This window comes from Lampris incognitus, chromosome 17 (genome assembly GCF_029633865.1).
Source record: "Lampris incognitus isolate fLamInc1 chromosome 17, fLamInc1.hap2, whole genome shotgun sequence".
Classification (NCBI taxonomy): Eukaryota; Metazoa; Chordata; class Actinopteri; order Lampriformes; family Lampridae; genus Lampris; species Lampris incognitus.
Window position 1 is genome coordinate 5,217,416 of NC_079227.1, and position 21,749 is coordinate 5,239,164.

At 48.6% G+C, this 21,749-nt stretch overlaps 1 protein-coding gene across 1 annotated transcript in view; it reads right to left on the reverse strand.

Moving 5' to 3' along the window:
• The window catches only part of cpped1 (calcineurin-like phosphoesterase domain containing 1), a 91,938-nt gene that overhangs the window by 52,794 nt on the left and 17,395 nt on the right, over positions 1-21,749 (reverse strand). The gene's annotated exons all lie outside the window — the stretch shown is intronic.

Here is a 21,749-nt window from a genome sequence, read left to right on the forward strand (position 1 = left end):
CAGCCTCTCCCACACAGGGGACATTTCTCGCCTGCCCCCCCCCCCCACACACACAAACACGCACAGAATGACCTACATTTTGAGACACATGCACAAACACACTAAATAATCATGCATATTGCACAAACACACTAAATAATCATGCATATTGCACAAACACACTAAATAATCATGCATATTGCACAAACACACTAAATAATCATGCATATTGCACAAACACACTAAATAATCATGCATATTGCACAAACACACTAAATAATCATGCATATTGCACAAACACACTAAATAATCGTGCATATTGCACAAACAGACAAATCGACATGCATAGACACAAGCACCCGCATATATGATGTTTGAGAGCTTTTCAAGGTGCAGAAACACATTTTTGCACAAGTTAAAATAAACATAAAAGCAACACACCAAAACATATAACACACAACATTAGTCACACATTAAAAGTCATTCTGAAGAGGTGGGTTTGGATTAATGATGTGAACGTGGACAGATCGGTGCACGTGTCTCTGAAGTGTTCGGGGAGGGACTTTCAGAGGCAGGGGGCAGCTATGGAGAAGACTCTGTCACCGCACGCCCGGTGCTTGGTCCTGTGTGGTGGAGACAGGAGGTTGGCATTGGGGGAGCGAAGGCTGCAGGAAGGAGTATGGTAGTGGAGCAGGTCGGTGAGGTAGGAGGGGGCCTGATTGTCCATCCATCCATTATCTGAACCGCTTATCCTGCTCTCAGGGTCACGGGGATGCTGCAGCCTATCCCAGCAGTCATTGTGCGGCAGGCAGGGAGACACCCTGGACAGGCCACCAGTCCATCACAGGGCCGACACACACACACACACACACACACAAACACACACACACACCTAGGGACAATGTAGTACGGCCGATTCACCTGACCTACAGGTCTTTGGACTGTGGGAGGAAACCGGAGCCCCCGGAGGAAACCCACGCAGACACGGGGAGAACATGCAAACTCCACATAGAGGATGACCCCCCCCCCAAGGTTGGACAACCCCGGGGTGCGAACCCAGGACATTCATGCTTTAAAGGTAACCATGCTATCCACTGCGCCACCATGTCGCCTATAATATATATATATATATATATATATATATATATATATATATATATATATATATATTCATTCATTCATTCATTCATCTTCAGCCGCTTCTCATAATTCTTCTAACCCTTCTCACAATTCCGTTTGAGGAAGTTGGCTTGCATGCATGATTTGATTTCAGTGAGGCAGTTGGTCAGACTGGAGTAAGTTGTAGTGGCGATGGATTTAGTGGAGATGTAGATGTGGAGTTCGGCGGCGTAGCAGTGGAAGTGGAGACGTATGATGTTACCAAGAGAGTGCATGTATAAAGGATGAACAGGAGGGAACCAAGCACCAAACCATCGGGGTCGTCTTGGGACAGAGGAGCGGTGAAGGAGGTGCAGTTGTTGGCGCTGATGTACTGTCGTCTGTTTGTGAGATATGACCTTATCCAGGAGAGGGCAGTACCGGTGATGTTGAGGGAAGATTCAAGGTGGGAGAGGAGAATGTTGTGGTTGATGGTGTCGAAAGCTGCAGTGAGGTCGAGGAGGATGAGAATGCTGAGGTGGCCAGAGTCTGAGGACAGGAGGAGGTCGTTGGTGACTTTAAGGAGTGCTGTTTCTGAGTGGAAAAGAGCTTGAAATGATTTAAACAGGTGGTTGGAGATGAGCTGAGCTTTGAGTTGGGAGGTGACAACACGTTCCAGTATTTTTAACAGAAAGGAGACATTGGAGATGGGCCAGAAGTGACTCATGATATCGGCGTCGAGTCCAGGTTTTTTGAGGACGGGGGTGACAGCAGCCAGTTTAAGTGTATGGGGGACTGGACCGGAGCTGAAGGAAGAGTTAAGGATTTCTGTGAGGGGAGGAGGCGTGAGGAGATAGCTGGGAGTCAGTCCTTCACAAGATTGGATGGGATGAGATCCGGAGACAAGTGGAGCTTCTCATTCCTACCATAAGGTTGGACAGCGCCATTGGGGGGGGACACGGGGGAGAAGTGTGACAGGGGCGGAGTGGAAAAGGGGGTTGGGTGGTCTGGTTGCTTAGACAGTGTCAGTTTGGAAAATGAAAGGAAAGAGTCCCACTTGTTAACTATGAAGGAACCGAGGTTTTGCCATTTTTATTTTGGAAAGAGAGCCTTGGGGCTGGTTGGTGGAGCCGGTGCATGAGGTGTGAGTAGTAGGTGGTCCGGGCTGTGATGAGGGTAGTTTGTCGCTGGAGGTAGTCTGAGTAGGCTCGGAGGTGCACCGTTAGATCACTGTTCTGGAAGAGTCTTGAAAGCTGGCGTTTACGGGATTTCATTTGATGGAGTTCAGGAGTGTACCAGGGAGCCGAGCGTGCGAGGGAGACTGGTTTGGGTTTAATGGAGTCCAGCTGATCAAGACAGGAGGCGAGTGTGTCATTATAATACTTGACAAGATCGGAGGGATTATCAGACAGCGGGGGAGGGGAAGCAGACATTTTCCTGGCTAGAGAGGCAGAAAGAGCTGAGGGGGAGATAGGTTTGAGGTTCCTGAAGGATATTATGGGTGTGACTTGTGTGACGGGGATAGGGAAGTCAACATCCACGGCGGTCTCCAGGTGGTCAGAGATGTCGAGGTTGACGCTGGAGAGTTGATGTATTGCGAGACCAGTGGAGCAGACCAAATCCAGGATGAGACCACGGCTATGAGGGAGAACGTTGATATGTTGTGTGAAGGTTGAAGCAGTTTCAGGAATTCTGCAGATCTGCAGTCAGATATGAAAATCACCCAGGACAACGGGAGGTGAGACGGCACAGAGCTGGGTCAGAAAATCAGAGAAGTCAGAGAGAAAGGAGGGTTTAGGTTGGTACTTTATGGTCATGCACATGCTCACACAAATCGACATGCGCATGCACACAATCACCCGCATACATGATTAGTTTCCGGCACCGTTGAAGATGGCTGCCATGCATCAAGCTGTGCCTCAAATTAGCGGGGGGGGGGAGGGGTTAATCCGAATCAGACTCATGTTTACTGGTCATGAAATGTGACTGGTTTGGTGGCTCTCCCAGTGTACTGAACATAGAATAACAACACTACAACACTACAACCTTCACATATATACACAAGGACTGACTTGTAGTCAGTGCTCTGGGCTCAGCGCTCCCTCGGGCTCTCCCTATATCCAAAGGTACTGATAACCCAGTCGCATGTGAGTCTACTAAGACAGGCTTTCAAATGTAAAGATTTCCCTACTGGCACCCCCACTACACAAATATCAGTCTTTGGTCCCCTCGGTTTCTGACGGAGCCTTTCAGCTTTGGAGACTCAATGGACTATTCACTTTGGAGGACACGTTTATTGACGACGCTTCTGCGTCTTCTGTTCTGTCTGAGAAGTTTAATTTACCTTCAAGTCACCTTTTCAGGTATTTGCAGATTTGTGATTTTACCGATCTCAATTTAATCATTTCCCAGTTCTGCCGCCGAACACCCAACTGGGCCACATTCTTGAAAGTAATCCCGCTGAAAAAGGGTATATCGGTACGTTTTGTTATGCAATTAATACTTTTGGCCAAATACGACTTGAAGCGCTAAGAAAAAATTACATCTTAGATTTTGATGTGTGATTTTACTTTACTGAATTTTTTTCCGGTCTGTCAACACGGAATTCTTCATTTTAGTTTTTAATTTCTCATGCTGGACTACAAATACTGTAACTTTATAAAACATTTTGGGGGAGGGGGATTTCCCCCCCCCCTTTTCTCCCCAATTGTACCTGTCCAATTACCCCACTCTTCCGGTCTCTGCTCCACCCCCTCTGCTGATCCGGGGAGGGCTGCAGACTACCACATGCCCCCTCCCATACATGTGGAGTCACCAGTCGCTCCTTTTCACCTGACAGTGAGGAGTTTCACCAGGGGGACGTAGCGCGTGGGAGGATCACGCTATTCCCCCCTGTTCCCCCTCTCCCCCGAACAGGCGCCCCGACCGACCAGAGGAGGCGCTAGTGCAGCGACCAGGACACATACCCACATCTGGCTTCTCAAACGACACGGCCAATTGTTTCTGTAGGGACGCCCCATCAAGCCGAAAGGAACACGGAGATTCGAACCGGTGATCCCCGTGTTGGTGGGCAATAAACCGCTATGCTACCCAGACACCGTAACTTTATCATTTTACTGTTAAATTTTGACTGTTTTTAGTTTTAAATTAATTTATTATGTGGTGGCACAGTGGTTAGCGTGGTCGCCTCATAGCAAGAAGGTCCTGGGTTCGAGCCCCGTGGTTGTGTGGAGTTCACATGTTCTCCCTGTGTGTGTGTGGGTTTCCTCCCACAGTCCAAAGACATGTAGGTCAGGTGACTCGGCCGTACTAAGTTGTCCTTAAGGGTGTGTGTGTGTGTGTGTGTGTGTGTGTGTGTGTGTGTGTGTGTGGGCCCCATGATGGCCTGGCGGCCTGTCCAGGGTGTCTCCCAGCCTGCTGCTTAATGACTGCTGGGATAGGCTCCAGCAGCCCCGCCACCCCGAGAGCAGGATAAGCGGTTCAGATAATGGATGGATGGATGGATGGATGGATGGATGGATGGATGGACGGATGGATGGACGGACGGACGGACGGACGGACGGACGGACGGACGGACGGACGGACGGACGGACGGATAGTCTTAAGTCTTTTCTGAGGTTGAACTGCTTGCCAGCATGCCTGCCACACTGTATTGTTGTGCATTTGAAAAAAAAAGAACTTGACCATGAACACACATTAAATTATCTAACATAAATGCACACACACACACTTGCATGGATGCATGTACACACGCATAGACACACACACAGACACCCGTGCACACATTCGTATGACATACAGAGACATGCAAAATCACACATGCAAAAATACACACACACACACACACCACACACACACACACAAGCACTAAAGTCTCAACATCGCACTCAAACACACGCACATACACAAGTGCAGATATTAAAACATGCATGTGCACAAACATACATATAAGTACACAGGACAATGTCTCTACTCATGCAGAAAGTAAATTCCCCACTTGGTTCACACACACACACACACACACACACACACACACACACACACACACACACACACACACACACACACACACACACACACACACACACACACACACACACACACACACACACTGCCTCTCCTCCATTTCAAAATCCCACTGAGAGCCCACTTGATCTGCCTTCGACAGCAATTAGAAGGGTTTCCACGGTTACAGGGAGGGGACAGGAAGTCCCAAGGTAACCTCCGCTTCACCTCCTCTGAGAACCAAACCACATGTACACACACACACACACACACACACACACACACACACACACACACACACCCCGTCCCGCACGTTAAGTCAACCTCACACCCATCCACCCCCGCCGCAACATCAGCGCCCCTGCTCCCACGGGATGCTGTTTGAATCGTTTGTAGTCCTCATTAGGAGAGCGTTAAGTCCAGCATGCTTCTTAATCTAATCATATCTTTGTCTCCTCATCTCTCCTTTCCTCTTCTCTCTCCTTCTGCTCATCCCCGAACCCCCTCCGCCTTTTATCCTCCAGCTACATTTGTCAGTTCTGAAACAAGAGTAATAGAGTGATGACGAGAGAGATTGAGTGAGAGAGAGACAGAGAGAGAGAGAGAGAGAGAGAGAGAGAGAGAGAGAGAGAGAGACAGAGAGAGAGAGAGAGAGAGAGAGAGAGAGAGAGAGAGAGACAGAGAGAGAGAGAGATTGAGTGAGAGAGAGACAGAGAGACAGAGCGAGAGAGAGAGAGAGAGAGAGAGAGAGAGATTGAGTGAGAGAGAGACAGAGAGACAGAGCGAGAGAGAGAGAGAGAGAGAGATTGAGTGAGAGAGAGAGAGACAGAGAGACAGAGCGAGAGAGAGAGAGAGAGAGAGAGAGAGAGAGAGAGAGAGAGAGAGAGAGAGAGAGAGAGAGAGAGAGAGAGAGAGAGAGAGATTGAGTGAGAGAGAGACAGAGAGAGAGAGAGAGAGACAGAGAGAGAGAGTGCGCGGGGGGGCAGGGGGAGAGGGGAGGGAGATATGAAAGTGAGATTGAAGGAAGTCCTTGAAATGAGAAGGCCTGTCCTGAGGGATATCTCTGAGCACAGGGCCGGGGAACAGGATCACAGCGCCATCCTTCAATAACGTCCCAGATAACACGGCTCCATGCCCCAGCACCCTGGAGCCCCCCCCCGGCTGCTGTTTGTTAAGGGTGGGTGGCTACGAGGACTCCCATGATAGAGGGCAGGAGGCAGGGGTTGCAAAGGAGAGAGGGGAGATTTGTGGATGGAGGTTTGAGTTCAGGGTGTGGGCCCATTGTGGAGCCCTGAGGAACTCCGCTCTCGGAGACCTATGCGAGCTTCGGGTGATCGAACAGCGGGTGGATGGGTCTATCCGGCCTCGTCTGAGGCGTCCATGCGTCTGATCAGCGGTTATATCCACAAGCCTTTGATACGGGAATGGACGTATTGAACCGAAATAGCTTTATTTAGCCTTCAGCTCGACTCAACCCCTGTCAAGAAATCATTAAGCCCCCGTGAGGTATTATGTTCCCTGCACAGGTCTGCGTAGACCCCCCCCACACACACACACACAAATACACACAAATACACACATGCTTCAGACATGTTTTTGCAGTGTCAGGCTTGCAAATGGTGGCTGTTAAAATAAGCTACGAGGTAGCAGACCACAGCAGTTTACTTAAGAGAAGAGAGAAATAAGAGCAAGAGGGAGAGAAATAAAGGAGACAAACAGACGCGAGAGGGAAAAAAATGCAGGCAGAGATTAGAGGGAGGGGGGGGCGGGTAGAAACGGGGGGGGACAGATAAAGAGAGGCAGAAAGAGAAAGCGAGGGAGATGATAAAAATAGAGCGAGCGGGACGGAGAGAGGGCTCGAATAAAATCCACGGGAAAAGAAATCCAGTTGCCAATTTCCTGTTGCAGGCAGCGGTGTTGACAATGGCGGTTGACAGCTGGCCTCCCCTGGCTGCCACCTGCTTATTCTGTATTGTAAACAAACATTTGAAGGCGAAATGTCAGCAGACCAATTGGGGGGGGGGGGGCACTCCAGCTCTGATACCCTCTCTCTCTCTCTGGGGGGGGGGGGGAGGCTTGGCCCCCGTGTTTGACAGACATGGCACGTGATGGGTGAGCGCAACAGATAGCACACACAAGAGTAATCCCACATTTACACAATCTGCTGTCCCACGGTGCACCTGAAAGTGACCATGCCCTACGAATTGCAACTGATCTGAATGAGGAAGGGATTAGAGGGAGAGGAGGATGAGGGGGGGGGGGGATGAAGAGAGACTGCATTCGGTGAGATGGTAAGCTAAGATTGGAGGCTTTGCAGCAAAACTCTTAGATGCCGGAGCGATACGCGGCCTGTACTCTTCCAATGCAGTAAAACTATAATTGGTGACCGTAACGGCTAAAAGTGGACAAGTAGGGAAGACGGGGAAGCGGAGGAGTTGTGCTGTGACTAAGCTAAGCCAAATCTCTGCTCTCTACGAGCGGTTTGGAACTTCGCCCGGGGGCCGGCTTAAAGAAAAAACAAAACAAAACAGGGGGCCATCAGTACGCTGTGCTGTGCAACACATGTGCCATAACGAGATGATGCACTGCATCAGCATCGCACAATATGTTACATAATCTTCAAATCTCCAAAATCGCGGCCTGGCCCCGATGGTATCGCTCGTCAAGATCCAATCAGACACGCAAACAGAACCATCGAGGGGAGAGAAAGAGAGAGAGAGAGAGAGAGAGAGAGAGGGACATGCAGAGATAGCTGGACTCGCCTGCTGACTTTGCTCTGTCTCTCCTTCTCTGTTCATTCCTTGAGGCCAGGCAGGCAGGCACCCCATGCTAACTCCCTAATTGTCATGCAAAGGTAGTTTGCATTGGGTTGGCGGCTCGCGGCGCTTTCTGCTAAACATTATCTCTGCCTGCCCCCCCTTCCCCTTATCCTGTTATCAAATTACGCCGCTGGAACCAGAGCCAACGCACTCTGTACAACAGTCACTCATTTCATTACCTGCACCAAAGGCATCTGCTCACCGCTAATGCCTGGCCAGCAAACAAGGCTGAGGGTCTCCATTGAGAAACACCGGCGTGCTCCATGGCCTTCAATTTCTTCTCTTAGCATTCATTCATTCATCATCAGCCACTTCTCTGGGGTGGGGTCACGGTGGCAGCAAGCTAAGTAGGGCACTCCAGACGTCCCTCTCCCCAGCAACGCCCTCCAGCTCCTCCTGGGGGATCCCAAGGCGTTCCCAGGCCAGATTGGACATCTAGTCCCTCCAGCGAGTTCTGGGTCTACCCCGGGGTCTCCTCCCAGTTGGATGTGCCCGGTAAACCTCCAAAGGAAGGCGCCCAGGAGGCATCCTGATCAGATGCCCAAACCATCTCAACTGGCTCCTTTCAATGCGAAGGAGCAGCAGCTCTACTCCGAGCTCCCTCCGGATGTCCGAGCTCCTCACCCTATCTCTAAGGCTGAGCCCAGACACCCTACGGAGGAAACTCATTTCAGCGCTTGTATCCATGATCTCACCCTTTCAGTCACTACCCAAAGCTCATCACCATAGGTGAGGGCTGGAATGAAGATTGACTGGTGAAGTGAGAGCTTTGCCTTCCAGCTCAGCTCCCTCTTCACCACAATGGTCCGGTACAACGTCCACATTAACTTCTGTTAGTAGTGAAATGAATTAGCAGATTTGAATTTGTTTTCACAAGTTGGTCGGCTCTATTTTCTCACCCACCTTGTTCCAGAGAAAGAATTAAAAATGTGGAGATGGTGCAGAGTCAACATCTGCATTATTGGTGTCAGGGATGCTGTTGAATTAAGTCTACCACCAAAATGACCGAGCACTGTTCAGACAGCTCCTCGGCTGTTTCAAGGTTTTGTTTTCTGCATCGAAAAGAAAAAATGTTTTTTTGTCTCTGATACATACGGCGGCACGGTGGCCCAGTGGTTAGCACTGTTCCCTCACAGCAAGAAGGTCCTGGGTTCGGGCGTCCAGGTGGTGTGGCGGTCTATTCCATTGCCTACCAACACAGGGATCGCCGGTTCGAATTTCCGTGTTACTTCCGGCAATTGGCGGTGTCTGTAGGTGGGAAGCCATATGTAGGTATGTGTCCTGGTTGCTGCACTAGCGCCTCCTCTGGTCGGTCGGGGCGCCTGTTTGGAGGGGGGGCTGGGGGGAATAGCGTGATCCTCCCACGCGCTACGTCCCCCTGGTGAAACTCCTCCCTGTCAGGTGAAAAGAAGCAGCTGGCGACTTCACATGTATCAGAGGAGGCATGTGGTAGTCTGCAGCCCTCCCCGGATCGGCAGAGGGGGTGGAGCAGCGACCGAGACTGCTGATTGGCCAAGGACAATTAGAGAGAAAAAAAAGAGGTGCTGGGTTCGAACCCCAGGCCGTCCCAGGTCCTTTCTGTGTGGAGTTTGCATGTCCTCCCCGTGTCTGCGTAGGTTTCCTCCCACTATCAAAAAGGCATGCGTGTTGGGTTAATACTCCTGCCTGTGCCCCTGAGCAAGGCAATGGAAAGAAGAACTGGAGTTGGTCCCCAGGTGGTGCAGCTACCCACCGTTCCTATACCATAGGATGGGTTAAATGCAGAGAACACATTCATTGTCGGAACACCATGTCAAATAAAGCGGCTCTCTTTCATATTCGACAGGCCTGATATTCTCATACCGGCGCTGTTGGCGCTCGCTCATTTCCCCGAGTCGAGCGCTGCCTTCAGTTCGAATCGCTTCCGGGCATCCGAGTGTTTCTTCACAGGTAAACATCACGCTGTCAGGAGGGGTCTGATGTTGACAAACTGAGGCCTTCAACCGGAGACGTTTAATGGACTGGTACCCGGCTGACATCCATTACAGGAAACTAAGTGTGACAAGCAGGGCAGGGCTGGTGTGTTGGTCTGAAGGCGGGGAGCAGCTCGTCTGGCCGACGTAGCATACCTGCACCTAATAAACCTCCTCTAGCGTGTGTGTAGAGGTGTACCCCCTTTTTCTCCCAATCGTAGTTGGCCAATTACCCCGTTCTTCCGAGCCATCCCGATCGCTGCTCCACCCCCTCTGCCGATCCGGGGAGGATGCAGACTACCGCGTCTCCTCCAATACACGTGGAGCCGCCAGCCGCTTCTTTTCACCTGACAGTGAGGAGTTTCCCCCAGTTCCCCCTCCTTCCCAAACAGGCACCCCTGCTGACCAGAGGAGGCGTTAGTGCAGCGACCTGGACACATACCCACATCCGGCTTCCCACCCGCAGAAACAGCCAATTGTGGTAACATGGGGATTCGAACCGGCGATCCCCGTGTTGGCAAGCAACGGAATAGACTGCTACTCCACCCGGACACCCCTCAACTTTTATTTAGCAAACCCCCTTCCCACGCCGTCTTCAGGGGCAAGTGTGTAGGGGAAGAGAAAAGGAGACAGCATGGTCGGTAGCGGAATTGATCCCAACAAGCTCTCCTCCCTTTGTTAGTCATCATAGTAGCTGAGAGGGCGTTTACTACCTGCGGCACAGGGATGAGGCGGGCGAAAAATTGATCTCGGCGGCGTTTGATGATGATGTCCCTCAACAAACATCGAACCACCACTGCCCGTTTCAACCACGGCTGTCGACACCAGCTCTCCCTCATCTGTTGCTGGGTAATCAGTTAAACACCAACAAACACGGTTCAAACAGCCTACAGGCCTTCCAGCTTCGTCCGTGGCGCTCCCGGAGTATCACAGCCCTCTTTATTAACGTTAATGTAGTTCTAACGAACCTGAAGGCGGCTGCTGCTGCATGTCCAGGATGCGACGCGGGTCTGACATCACTCCAGGCGCGGTGGGGATTGTGGGATAGACTTTTTTAAAAGGGTTGCATTTTTTCTCTCCTCGGCTGAAAGGGCAGAAAATGAAGGAGCAGAATCAGAATCAAACGTATTGGCCACGTGGGACTCAAGTACGTACACGAGGGATTTGACCCCGGTTCACAGCAGCTTCTGGCACTTGCACACATCCCTTACACACAAAAAAAGAAAACAAAAACAAAAAGAAAGACATGGAACAACAAACAGGACATCGGAGGCAAGCAGGTAGGTCACTACTGTGCAGAGGTTTGTTATGGTTGAATAATCAACAACCTACATCCATATATTAAACCATATTATACCATATTATACCATATCATACCGTATTATACCGTATTATACCATATTATACCATATTATACCATACCATACCGTATTATACCATATTATACCATATCATACTGTATTATACCGTATTATACCGTATTATACCATATCATACCGTATTATACCATATTATACCATATTATACCGTATTATACCATATCATACCGTATTATACCATATTATACCATATCATACCGTATTATACCATATTATACTGTATTGCTTATATACTATATTGCCCATACACTACCATATACCATACCACAACTCCACAACCCATCATGCCCATATACAATGCTATATACTCCCACTATATTACCCTATATTATCTTACATACCAGAAGTATACACTATATATTCACCTACCATCCACCACACAACTACATACTATATTACATACCTACTATATTACAACTACAACTGCTACTACTACTACTTTCGGCTGCTCCCGTTAGGGGGCGCCACAGCGGATCATCTGTTTCCATCTCTTCCTGTCTTCTGCATCTTCCTCTGTCACACCAGCCACCTGCATGTCCTCCTTCACCACATCCATAAACCTTCTCTTTGGCCTTCCTCTTCTCCTCTTCCCTGGCAGCTCCATATTCAGCATCCTTCTCCCAGTATACCCAGCATCTCTCCTCCACACATGTCCAAACCATCTCAATCTTGCCTCTCTTGCTTTGTCTCCAAACTGTCCAACCTGAGCTGTCCCTCTAATATACTCGTTCCTAATCCTGTCCTTCTTCGTCACTCCCAGTGAACATTTTAGCATCTTCACCTCTGCCACCTCCACCTCCTCCTCCTGTCTTTTCATCAGTGCCACTGTCTCCAAACCATACAACATAGCTGGTCTCACTACCATTTTGTAAACCTTCCCTTTAACTCTTGCTGGTTTCCTTCTATTGCAAAGCACTCCTGCCACTCTTCTCCACCCACTCCACCCTGCCTGCACTCTCTTCTTCACCTCTCTTCTTCACTCCCCATTACTTTGGACAGATGACCCCAAGTATTTAAACTCATACGCCTTCGTCACCTCTACTCCTTGCATCCTGACCATTCCACTGTCCTCCCTCTCATTCACACATAGGTATTCCGTCTTGCTCCTACTGACTTTCATTCCTCTTCTCTCCAGTGCATACCTCCACCTCTCCAGGCTCTCCTCCACCTGCTCCCTACTCTCACTACAGATCACAATGTCATCCACAAACATCATCGTCCACGGAGCCGTTACAACCACAATAACAGCAATAATTGTAACCAGTATACAGCAGTTGTATGTGCATTTACAACTTTACATTTGTATTGCACAAACTTTGTATTGCACATCTGGTTTAAAGAGGTGGTGCACATCGTAGATATGTAGATGAAATATCTTGACCAGAGGGGGCTGTTTACGAAGTGTCATATTTACATAACAAGGGTTTATTCTTGCACCATGCTGTTAGGTGTTGATGAGAGAGATGGCCTGTGGGGGGGGGGGGGGGCTGTTCCTATGCCTGGTGGTTCTGGTGCACATTGCTCTGTAACACTTGCCAGAGGGTAGGGGTGCAAACAGACTGTGTCCTGGATGTGGGAGTTCTCCCTTCTCTTCCATGCCTTCAGTTTGGAGCCATGTTTCATTTAGCCATTCTGGAGAATCCCCCTTTGAGCCAAAGGAGGGGGGCAGCAAGATAAAAACCTTCACCTTGGAACTGAATGCACCCCTAATGATAATCCCCTTGGTCTTTTTAGTGTTTAAGACCGGGTTGCTCTTGGCATACCCCGTTGTCAGGTTCTGAAGGTGTGCGTGAATACCTCTGCTAGCTGGTCAGCCTGAGTACACTGAGCTGGTACAATGGTCAGCACATGTGTTGATACTGCAGGGGGTCCACTGCACCTCTGGCGGGTGTAGAACAAAGGTTTCCCAAAAGTTTGAAACTGACTGGAGGTTGGTTATTGTCTTTGTCAAGCCGAGCCAAGAAGTTACGTTCCACCACTAGGTTGGCAGTGTTTTGTTATTTACCCTTCTTCTGTAATCTCTGATGCCCTGGATGCCTTGCCCCATCCTCCGTGGGTTGGAGTAACTGTTGAAGCCCTCCTCTATTCATAGTTTGTAGTTGTGTTTTGCAGATCTGATACCTCTCTTAAGGTTCACTCTGGCAATGCCGTACGCTGAGGTGTCTCCTGATTTAAACGCCGTGTCTCTTGCCCTGAGCACCTGTTTGACTTTGCTGTTCATCCACGGTTTCGTATTTGGGTACACTCGGATCCTTTTGCTAACGGCGACATTGTCCATGCAGTAGTTAATGTAGGAAAATACGGATGAAATGTTGCCCCTCCAGCTCTGTCTAATGGGCAAATATACTCCATTCCATGTGCTCAAACCAGTCCTGGAGTTGAGAGATGGCTTCCTCAGGCCAAACGCTAACCGTCCTGCTCTGATAGCAAGGGCTATGTGTGCCGGGACAAGAAACAAAGAGAGGTGGTCTGACTGTCCAAGGTGGGGGTGGGGTATGGCCCTGTATGAGTTCTTCATGTTAGTATAGACATGATCTAAGGTGTTCTTCCCCCAGGGTTGTGCATTTGACATGTTGATAGAATCTGGGAAGAACACCCCCCCCCCAACCAAACCGGAGGTAACACGGGGATTTGAACTGGCGATCCCCGTGTTGGTAGGCAACGGAATAGACCGCCATGCCACCCGGGCGCCTTGGGAAGAACATTTCTGAGGTTTGTTTGGTTGAATGACCCAGCAATGATGAAAACTCCATCCGCGTGTGTGTTCTGTTGTTTACTGATAGCTTAGCATTAGCCTGCGGTGGTCTGTACACAGCCATGACAACAACTGTATGTTCCCTGGGCAAGTGAAACTTAAGCATTAGATATTCCTGGTCCGGGGAGCAGAACTTATCGATTACGGTCGTGTTCGTGTACCATGCTTCATTTATGTAAGCACAAAGTCCACCGCATACCATGCATGCAATCATGCACAGCCAAGTTAACACAACATCCACCGGTCAGCACAATCTCTCTCTCTCTCTCTCTCTCTCTCTCTCTCTCTCTCTCTCTCTCTCTCTCTCTCTCTCTCTCTCTCTCTCTCTCTCTCTCTCTCTCTCTCTCTCTCTCTCTCTCTCTCTCTCTCTCTCTCTCTCTCTCTCTCTCTCTCTCTCTCTCTCTCTCTCTCTCTCTCTCTCTCACTCTCTCTCACTCTCACACAATATGTATATTCCATTAGCCTGCTTGAATCACATCACATTCATTTTCGTTTGTGAGTCAAAAGCAGCCTAACTTGCAACCCTTATCTGAATCAGTTGGCATTTAGCTGGTCGGTCTCAATTTTCAACTCGGGCGACTGCCACTCTGCAACTAATCAAAGCAGGCCATTTATCAGTCACTTCATCATTCAGCCGGCAAGCACAGCACAGGACCTGAACTATGTGAGAAGTCAGGCAGCCTGTGGCTTTTCATACACAAATATCAGCGACTGTCATGGGGCGGCCCGTTGTTGACAGTCTCTGGCAGGAAACCAGAGCCATGTCCCAGCCCACCTCGACATAGAGTATTCTGGATTCCAACCGTCCCCAGAGCTCATATCCCTCACACAGTGCATTAATTAGATTAGGGCGATCTCAGAGAGCAGCCGCGAATACATTCATCATTATATTTCAGACATATTCCATTCCCTGTAAAGACAGATGGAGAGACATTTGGAGGGGTCTGTTCAGACAGGGTGCTCTGATAAAAAACGGGGTCTCATACATCCTACCTTCACGGGCATAAATGGAAATGACACCTGTGCAACTATTGTGTGTGACAAAACCAAATGACTAGACAGCCAATCTCATTACGTAAGAGCATTAAAGGTTATATTGAGTTCTTGATATGCGTAACCACACCCACGTAATCTCCAACCCCCAAACCAATCACCCACCTCAGCGCTACTCCCCTCCATGTCATTGATATGTACAAATGTGTCCCAGCAAGTTACCAGAAACCTCTGTTGACTGAGTTGACTCCCTAATGCATTTAGGTCACAACAACCAACTCAGCCTCAGCTGCACAAGTGACTGAGTCAAAAGCGGACTCAGCCTACAAGGCATGCTTATATCACGATCGATCGATAGATAGATACTACTACCACTACTACTACTACTACTACTACTTTCAGCTGCTCCCGTTAGGGGGCGCCACAGCGGAGCATCCGTTTCCATCTCTTCCTGTCCTCTGCATCTTCCTCTGTCTCACCAGCCACCTGCATGTCCTCCCTCACCACATCCATAAACCTCCTCTTTGGCCTTCCTCTCCTCCTCTTCCCTGGCAGCTCCATATTCAGCATCCTTCTCCCAGTATACCCAGCATCTCTCCCCCACACATGTCCACACCATCTCCATCTTGCCTCTCTTGCTTTGTCTCCAAACCGTCCAACCTGAGCGGTCCCTCTAATATACTCGTTCCTAATCCTGTCCTTCTTCATCACTCCCAATGAAAATCTTATCATCTTCATCTCTGCCACCTCCAGCTCCACCTCCTGTCTTTTCATCAGTGCCACTGTCTCCAAACCATATAACATAGCTGGTCTCACAACCATCTTGTAAACCTTCCCTTTAACTCTTGCTGGTACCCTTCTATTGCAAAGCACTCCTGACACTCTTCTCCACCCACTCCACCCTGCCTACACTCTCATCTTCACTTCTCTTTCACACTCCCTGTTACTTTGGACAGCTGACCCCAAGTATTTAAACTCATCCACCTTCATCACCTCCACTCCTTGCATCCTCACCATTCCACTGTCCTCCCTCTCATTCACGCATAGGTATTCTGTCTTGCTCCTACTGACTCTAATTCCTCTTCTCTCCAGTGCATACCTCCACCTCCCCAGGCTCTCCTCCACCTGCACCCTACTGTCACTACAGATCACAATGTCATCTGCAAACATCATCGTCCATGGAGACTCCTGCCTGATCTCGTCCGTCAACCTGTCCATCACCATTGTGAACAAGAAAGGGCTCAGAGCCGATCCTTGATGTAATCCCACCTCCACCTTGAACCCGTCTGTCATTCCTACCACACACCTCACCACTGTCACACTTCCCTCATACACATCCTGCACCACTCCTACATACTTCTCTGCAACTCCCGACTTCCTCATACAATACCACACCTCCTCTCTCAGAGCTCTTGTCATATACTTTCTCTAAATCCACAAAGACACTATGTAACTCCTTCTGACCTTCTCTATACTTCTCCATCAACATTTGCAAAGAAACACCGACTCTGTAGTATTTTTTTCATGGAATAAAATCTTGCTGTTACTCGCTAATCATCACCTCTCCTTTTAACCTAGCTTCCACTACTCTTTTCCAAATCTTCATCGTGTTGTGGATCAACTTTATACGTCTGTAGTTGTTACAGTTCTGCACATCGCCCTTATTCTTGAAAATCGGTACCAGTATGCTTCTTCTCCACTCCTCAGGCATCCTCTCACTTTGCAAGATTGTGTTAAACAATCTAGTTAAAAACTCCACTGCCATCTCTCCTAAACATCTCCATGCCTCCACAGGTATGTCATCAGGACCAACTGCCTTTCCATTCTTCATCCTCTTCATAGCTGCCCTCACTTCCTCCTTGCTAATCCACCGCACTTCCTGATTCACTATCCCCGCATCACCCAACCTTCACTCTCTCTCATTTTCTTCATTCATCAGCCCCTCAAAGTACTCCTTCCACCTTCTCAGCACACTCTCCTCGCTTGTCAGCACATTTCCATCTCTATCCTTGATCGCCCTAACCTGCTGCACATCCTTCCCAGCTCGGTTCCTCTGTCTAGCCAGTCAGTACAAGTGTTTTCTCCTTCCTTAGTGTCTAACCTGTCATACAACTCACCATACACCTTTTCCTTCGCCTTCGCTACCTCTCTCTTCACTTTACGCCACATCTCCTTGTACTCCTGTCTACTTTCTTCATCTCTCTGACTATCCCATTGTTTCTTTGTCAACCTCCGTGACGACATGGTGGCTCAGTGGTTAGCATTGTTGCCTAACAGGAAGAAGGTCCTGGGTTCGAACCCCAGGCAGTCCCGGGTCCTTTGTGTGTGAAGTTTGCATGTTCTCCCCATGTCGGCATGGTTTTCCTCCGGGTGCTCTGGTTTCCTCCCACCATCAAAAAGACATGCATGTTAGGGTTGATACCTGCCTGTGTCACTGACCAAGGCAATGGGAAGAAGAACTGGAGTTGGTCCCCGGGCACTGCAGCTGCCCACTGCTCCTATACAATAGGATGGGTTAAATGCAGAGACTAAATGTCATTCTAACGTGTACAATGACAAAATAAAGTGGCTTCTTCTTTCTCTCGTTCTCTTCTCTCCCTGTGTATACTTTCCTGTACTTCGTCATTCCACCACCAAGTCTCCTCGTCTTCATTCCTCTGTCCAGATGACAAATCAAGTACCATTCTAGCTGTCTCCCCATTTCTGCAGTGCTTGCCCAGACATCCGGCAACTCTTCACTACCACCCAGTGCCTGTCTTAACTCCTCCCTGAACTCCTCACAACAGTCTTTCTTCTTCAACTTCCACCATCTGATCCTTGGCTCTGCCGTCACTCTCTTCCTCCTCTTGATTGCCAAAGTCATCCTACAGGCCACCATCTGATGCTGCCTAGCTACGTTCTCCCCTGTCACCACCTTGCAGTCTCCAATCCCCTTGAGATCGCGCCTTCTATATAAGATATAGTCCACCTGTGTGCACTTTCCTCCACTCTTGTACGTCGTCACCCTGTGTTCCCCCCTCTTGAAATATGTATTCACCACAGCCATTTCCATCCTTTTTGCAAAATCCACCACCGTCTGTCCTTTCACAGTCCTCTCTTTGTCACCCTACCTGCCCATCACCTCCTCATCACCTCTGTCCCCTTCACCAACATGCCCATTGAAGTCCATCCCAATCACCACTCTCCCCTCCTTGGGTACACACTCCACCACTTCATCCAACTCACTCCAGAATTTGTCTTTCTCTGCCATCTCACACCCAACTTGTGGGGCATATGTGCTGATAACATTCATCAATACACCTTCGATTTCCAGCTTCATACTCATCACTCTGTTCGACACTCTCCACCTCCAACATACTCTTGACATACTCTTCCTTCAGAATTACCCCTTCCCCATTTCTTCCCCCGTCCTTACTCCCCTTCCACCTGGTCTGTTGCACACAGTATATTTACCTTCCTTCTCTCCATCATATCAGCCAGCTCTCTCCCTTTACCAGTCATACTGCCAACATTCAAAGTTGCCTTCCCCCTCTCCTTCGCCCAACAGTAGCATAGTTTCCACCGGCAGCCTGCTGGCCTACGGTACCGGTGTTGGTCGTTGTTAACCCGGGCCGCGACCGATCTGGTATGGAAATCTGATTTATGATCCAATTTATGATTTGATTTGGCAAAGGTTGTACACCGGATGCCCTTCCTGATGCAACCCTCCCCATTTATCCAGGCTTGGGACCAACACTAAGAATGCATCCAGCCATCCAGTCACTGAGAGAGATGAAAGTGAGATTGAAGGAAGTCCTTGAAATGAGAAGGCATGTCCTGAGGCATATCTCTGAGCACAGAGCCGGGGAACAGGATCACAGCACCATCCTTTAATAACGTCCCAGATAACACGGCTCTACGCCCCAGCACCCTGGAGCCCCTGACTGGTGTTTGTTAAGGGTGGGCGGCACTAAGAATGCACCCAGCCACTGAAAGAGAGGGAACTCACTGACAGAGAGCGAGAGAGGGAGCGAGAGAGAGAGTAGAGAGACAAAATGAAACCAAGCTAAATCATGTCAGAACATGTTTCACTTTTTTTAATGCAACCTATAAAATTAAAGTGAAAAACAACCAGAAACTTGGGTTTTGTAACCTGGTTGCATATGAGTACACACCTTTTTATATCTGGGGATGCGACTGCTTTCAGAATTAATCAGTCACATTCAAACTCATGTTAAATATTGGTTAGTATATGTACACCTGTCACTTTAATTGATGGCAGATGTATATTAACTACTATTTAACCCGTGTACACCTGCCATCAATTAAAGTGACTCTGATTAACCCCAAATAAAGTTCAGCTGTTCCTGTAGGATTTTTGACATCATCTTGGTTGCATCCAAATGCAAAAGCCACGGTCCACAAAAGAGCTTACAAAGCATGGATGGGATATCGTCATTAGATATAGCATGAAACACAGTGAAGACAGGCAGAGGGGGTGGAGCAGCGACCGGAACAGCTCGGAAAATAGGGTAATTGGCCAAGTACAATTAGGAGAAAAAGGGGGGAACCCCCCCCGAAAAAAATTTGTGGGGTGACCTGAAGAGGGCTGTGCACAGGAGATGCCCTCGCAATTTGATGGATCTAAAAGGTTTTTGCAAGGAAGAGTGGGAAAATATTGCCAAGTCAAGATGCGCCAAGCTGATAGACGCTTACCCAAAAAGACTGAGTGCTGTAATAAAATCAAAAGGGGCTTTAACAATGTATTAGTTTAGGAGTGTTCACATTTAAGCACACACGTATGCAACCATGTAGACTTATATATATATATATATATATATATATATATACACACACACACACACCCACACTGTTTCAACAGCTATAGACTGACATGTTTCTTTACCTGTTTAGCTCGTGACCCCTATAAATGCAGTATACCTTACTGGTGTGACCCTCTGACACAGATATGCAATGAAATGTGGCATCAAATTAAGATTTCTATTTCCCACGTTCATGCCACTGATGTGAGCTTTGAGGGGGAAAAGCATTATTTCGTGAGAGAAACACATTTATTCCAAAGATCCTATATTAGAAATAGGATTTTTTCACATCTTAAAAACATCTAGTGACACCCGAAAAAAAAATCCCCTAGCAACCCCTCTGGGGGTTCCGACCCCCACGTTGAGAACCACTATCTTAGACAACAATTCCAATGGGGCTGTGACAGTTTCATCAGATTACAATATTGTAACGTGCACAAATAAATAGACTCGCTAGCCCTTGGCTAATGGGTCGGACCCTTTAGCCGACTGGTTAGCGTAGTCGCTCGTGGTGCAGGAGACCCCGGTTCACGTCCTGGCTGTGGTGGCTCGGGGCTGCCCCCCCCCCCAGATTCGCTACAATACTATCACAGATCAAGGTTGGATAGACTTGCTGTTGCTCAGTAAATTATGGTCAGAACATTATCCAGCACACAACCTCAGCAACCACCGCAAATAATTTAGGAGCATTTGGCTGGGGGCTAGTGGTGATTTCATACCCTGTTCATGACCCCTCTTTCATCTCGCTGCTAAAAAGCACAGTATTTGCTTAAGACAGTAAATGGGAGAAGAATGTTGTGCAAATGCAATCATTTTCAGGGTGTTATCCAACACATAGGACATAAGAGCAAGTGTAGACCACATGAAAAAGGTGTCTAACTTTTGACAGGAGCACACTTTGTGTTTTGCTCTGCAGCAGCAAACGCACATACAAGGAGCACTTTCAAATGACAGCAGCATTTGCATGAGCTTGCATAAGGTACCGGCTGCCGGGGAGGAAACCCTTCTGGGACCACCGTGACATCATCAAACAGAGAGGAAAAAAGCCGAGCACAGTTGGGCATCACCCTATCAAGATCTGTGAGTTTACGCTATGTTTTCCCACCTGAATTATTCGCAGCTATCTAGGCAGATCAATGGGGGGGGGGGTGTTATTGACAGCGAGGCTGTTTGCCTACAGGGCAATTTCCTTCACAATGCTGGCATCTATTTTTCATTGTTTTCAACAGAAAGGATGTGTTGTTGTATGTTGCAAATAGCGCCGACAGCTTCCTGGCTCGTACTCTGCACACATTTCTCACCAGCGTTCATTCATGTCAGGCGGGAGAACACAACCGCTGCACAACTGCTGCGGACATGCATTGTGTTGTCGTGTAGACATTGTACTGCTTGGACTGAAATGCTTCGTGGTGCTATAACGTGGGTGGTAACCGAATAAATAATGCTGTTTTTTATTATTTCTGAATATCTTTCTGATAAATCCCCACCCCCCCAGAGATTCAAAGAAAATGTATGTGGGGACACTACTATGAAAGACCTGCAACTAAGTCTTTCATTGGCGGTATGAGGAGGTGATGGGAGCACTGCATACATTGTGCACACAGCTCGTGCAGTGACATCACTGCCCTCCAGATTAAGTGTGATCTCAGCTTTGGTGCCAATTTAGGAAGTTGAACATAACATTTCAGTGAAAGACCACATTAGTTTAAACTGTTTTCCAACAGCCAAGCTACGAGGGCAGCAGTTGGTCGTCCTGTGCTTGTCCTGAGAACCTCCTGCCAAGACAGAGGTGCCTTTTGAAGACAGGGGTACGACGACATTGGGACTGGGGCATTCCAATACTACTTAAAGCTATAATCCTGAAGACTTACACGCAAAATCTAAATGTCCTTTGTGATAAGTCTAATCACCGGAGCAGTCAAGCCAACTTACTGTCCAGAGACACTTTCCCTGGCGTCCGGGTAGCA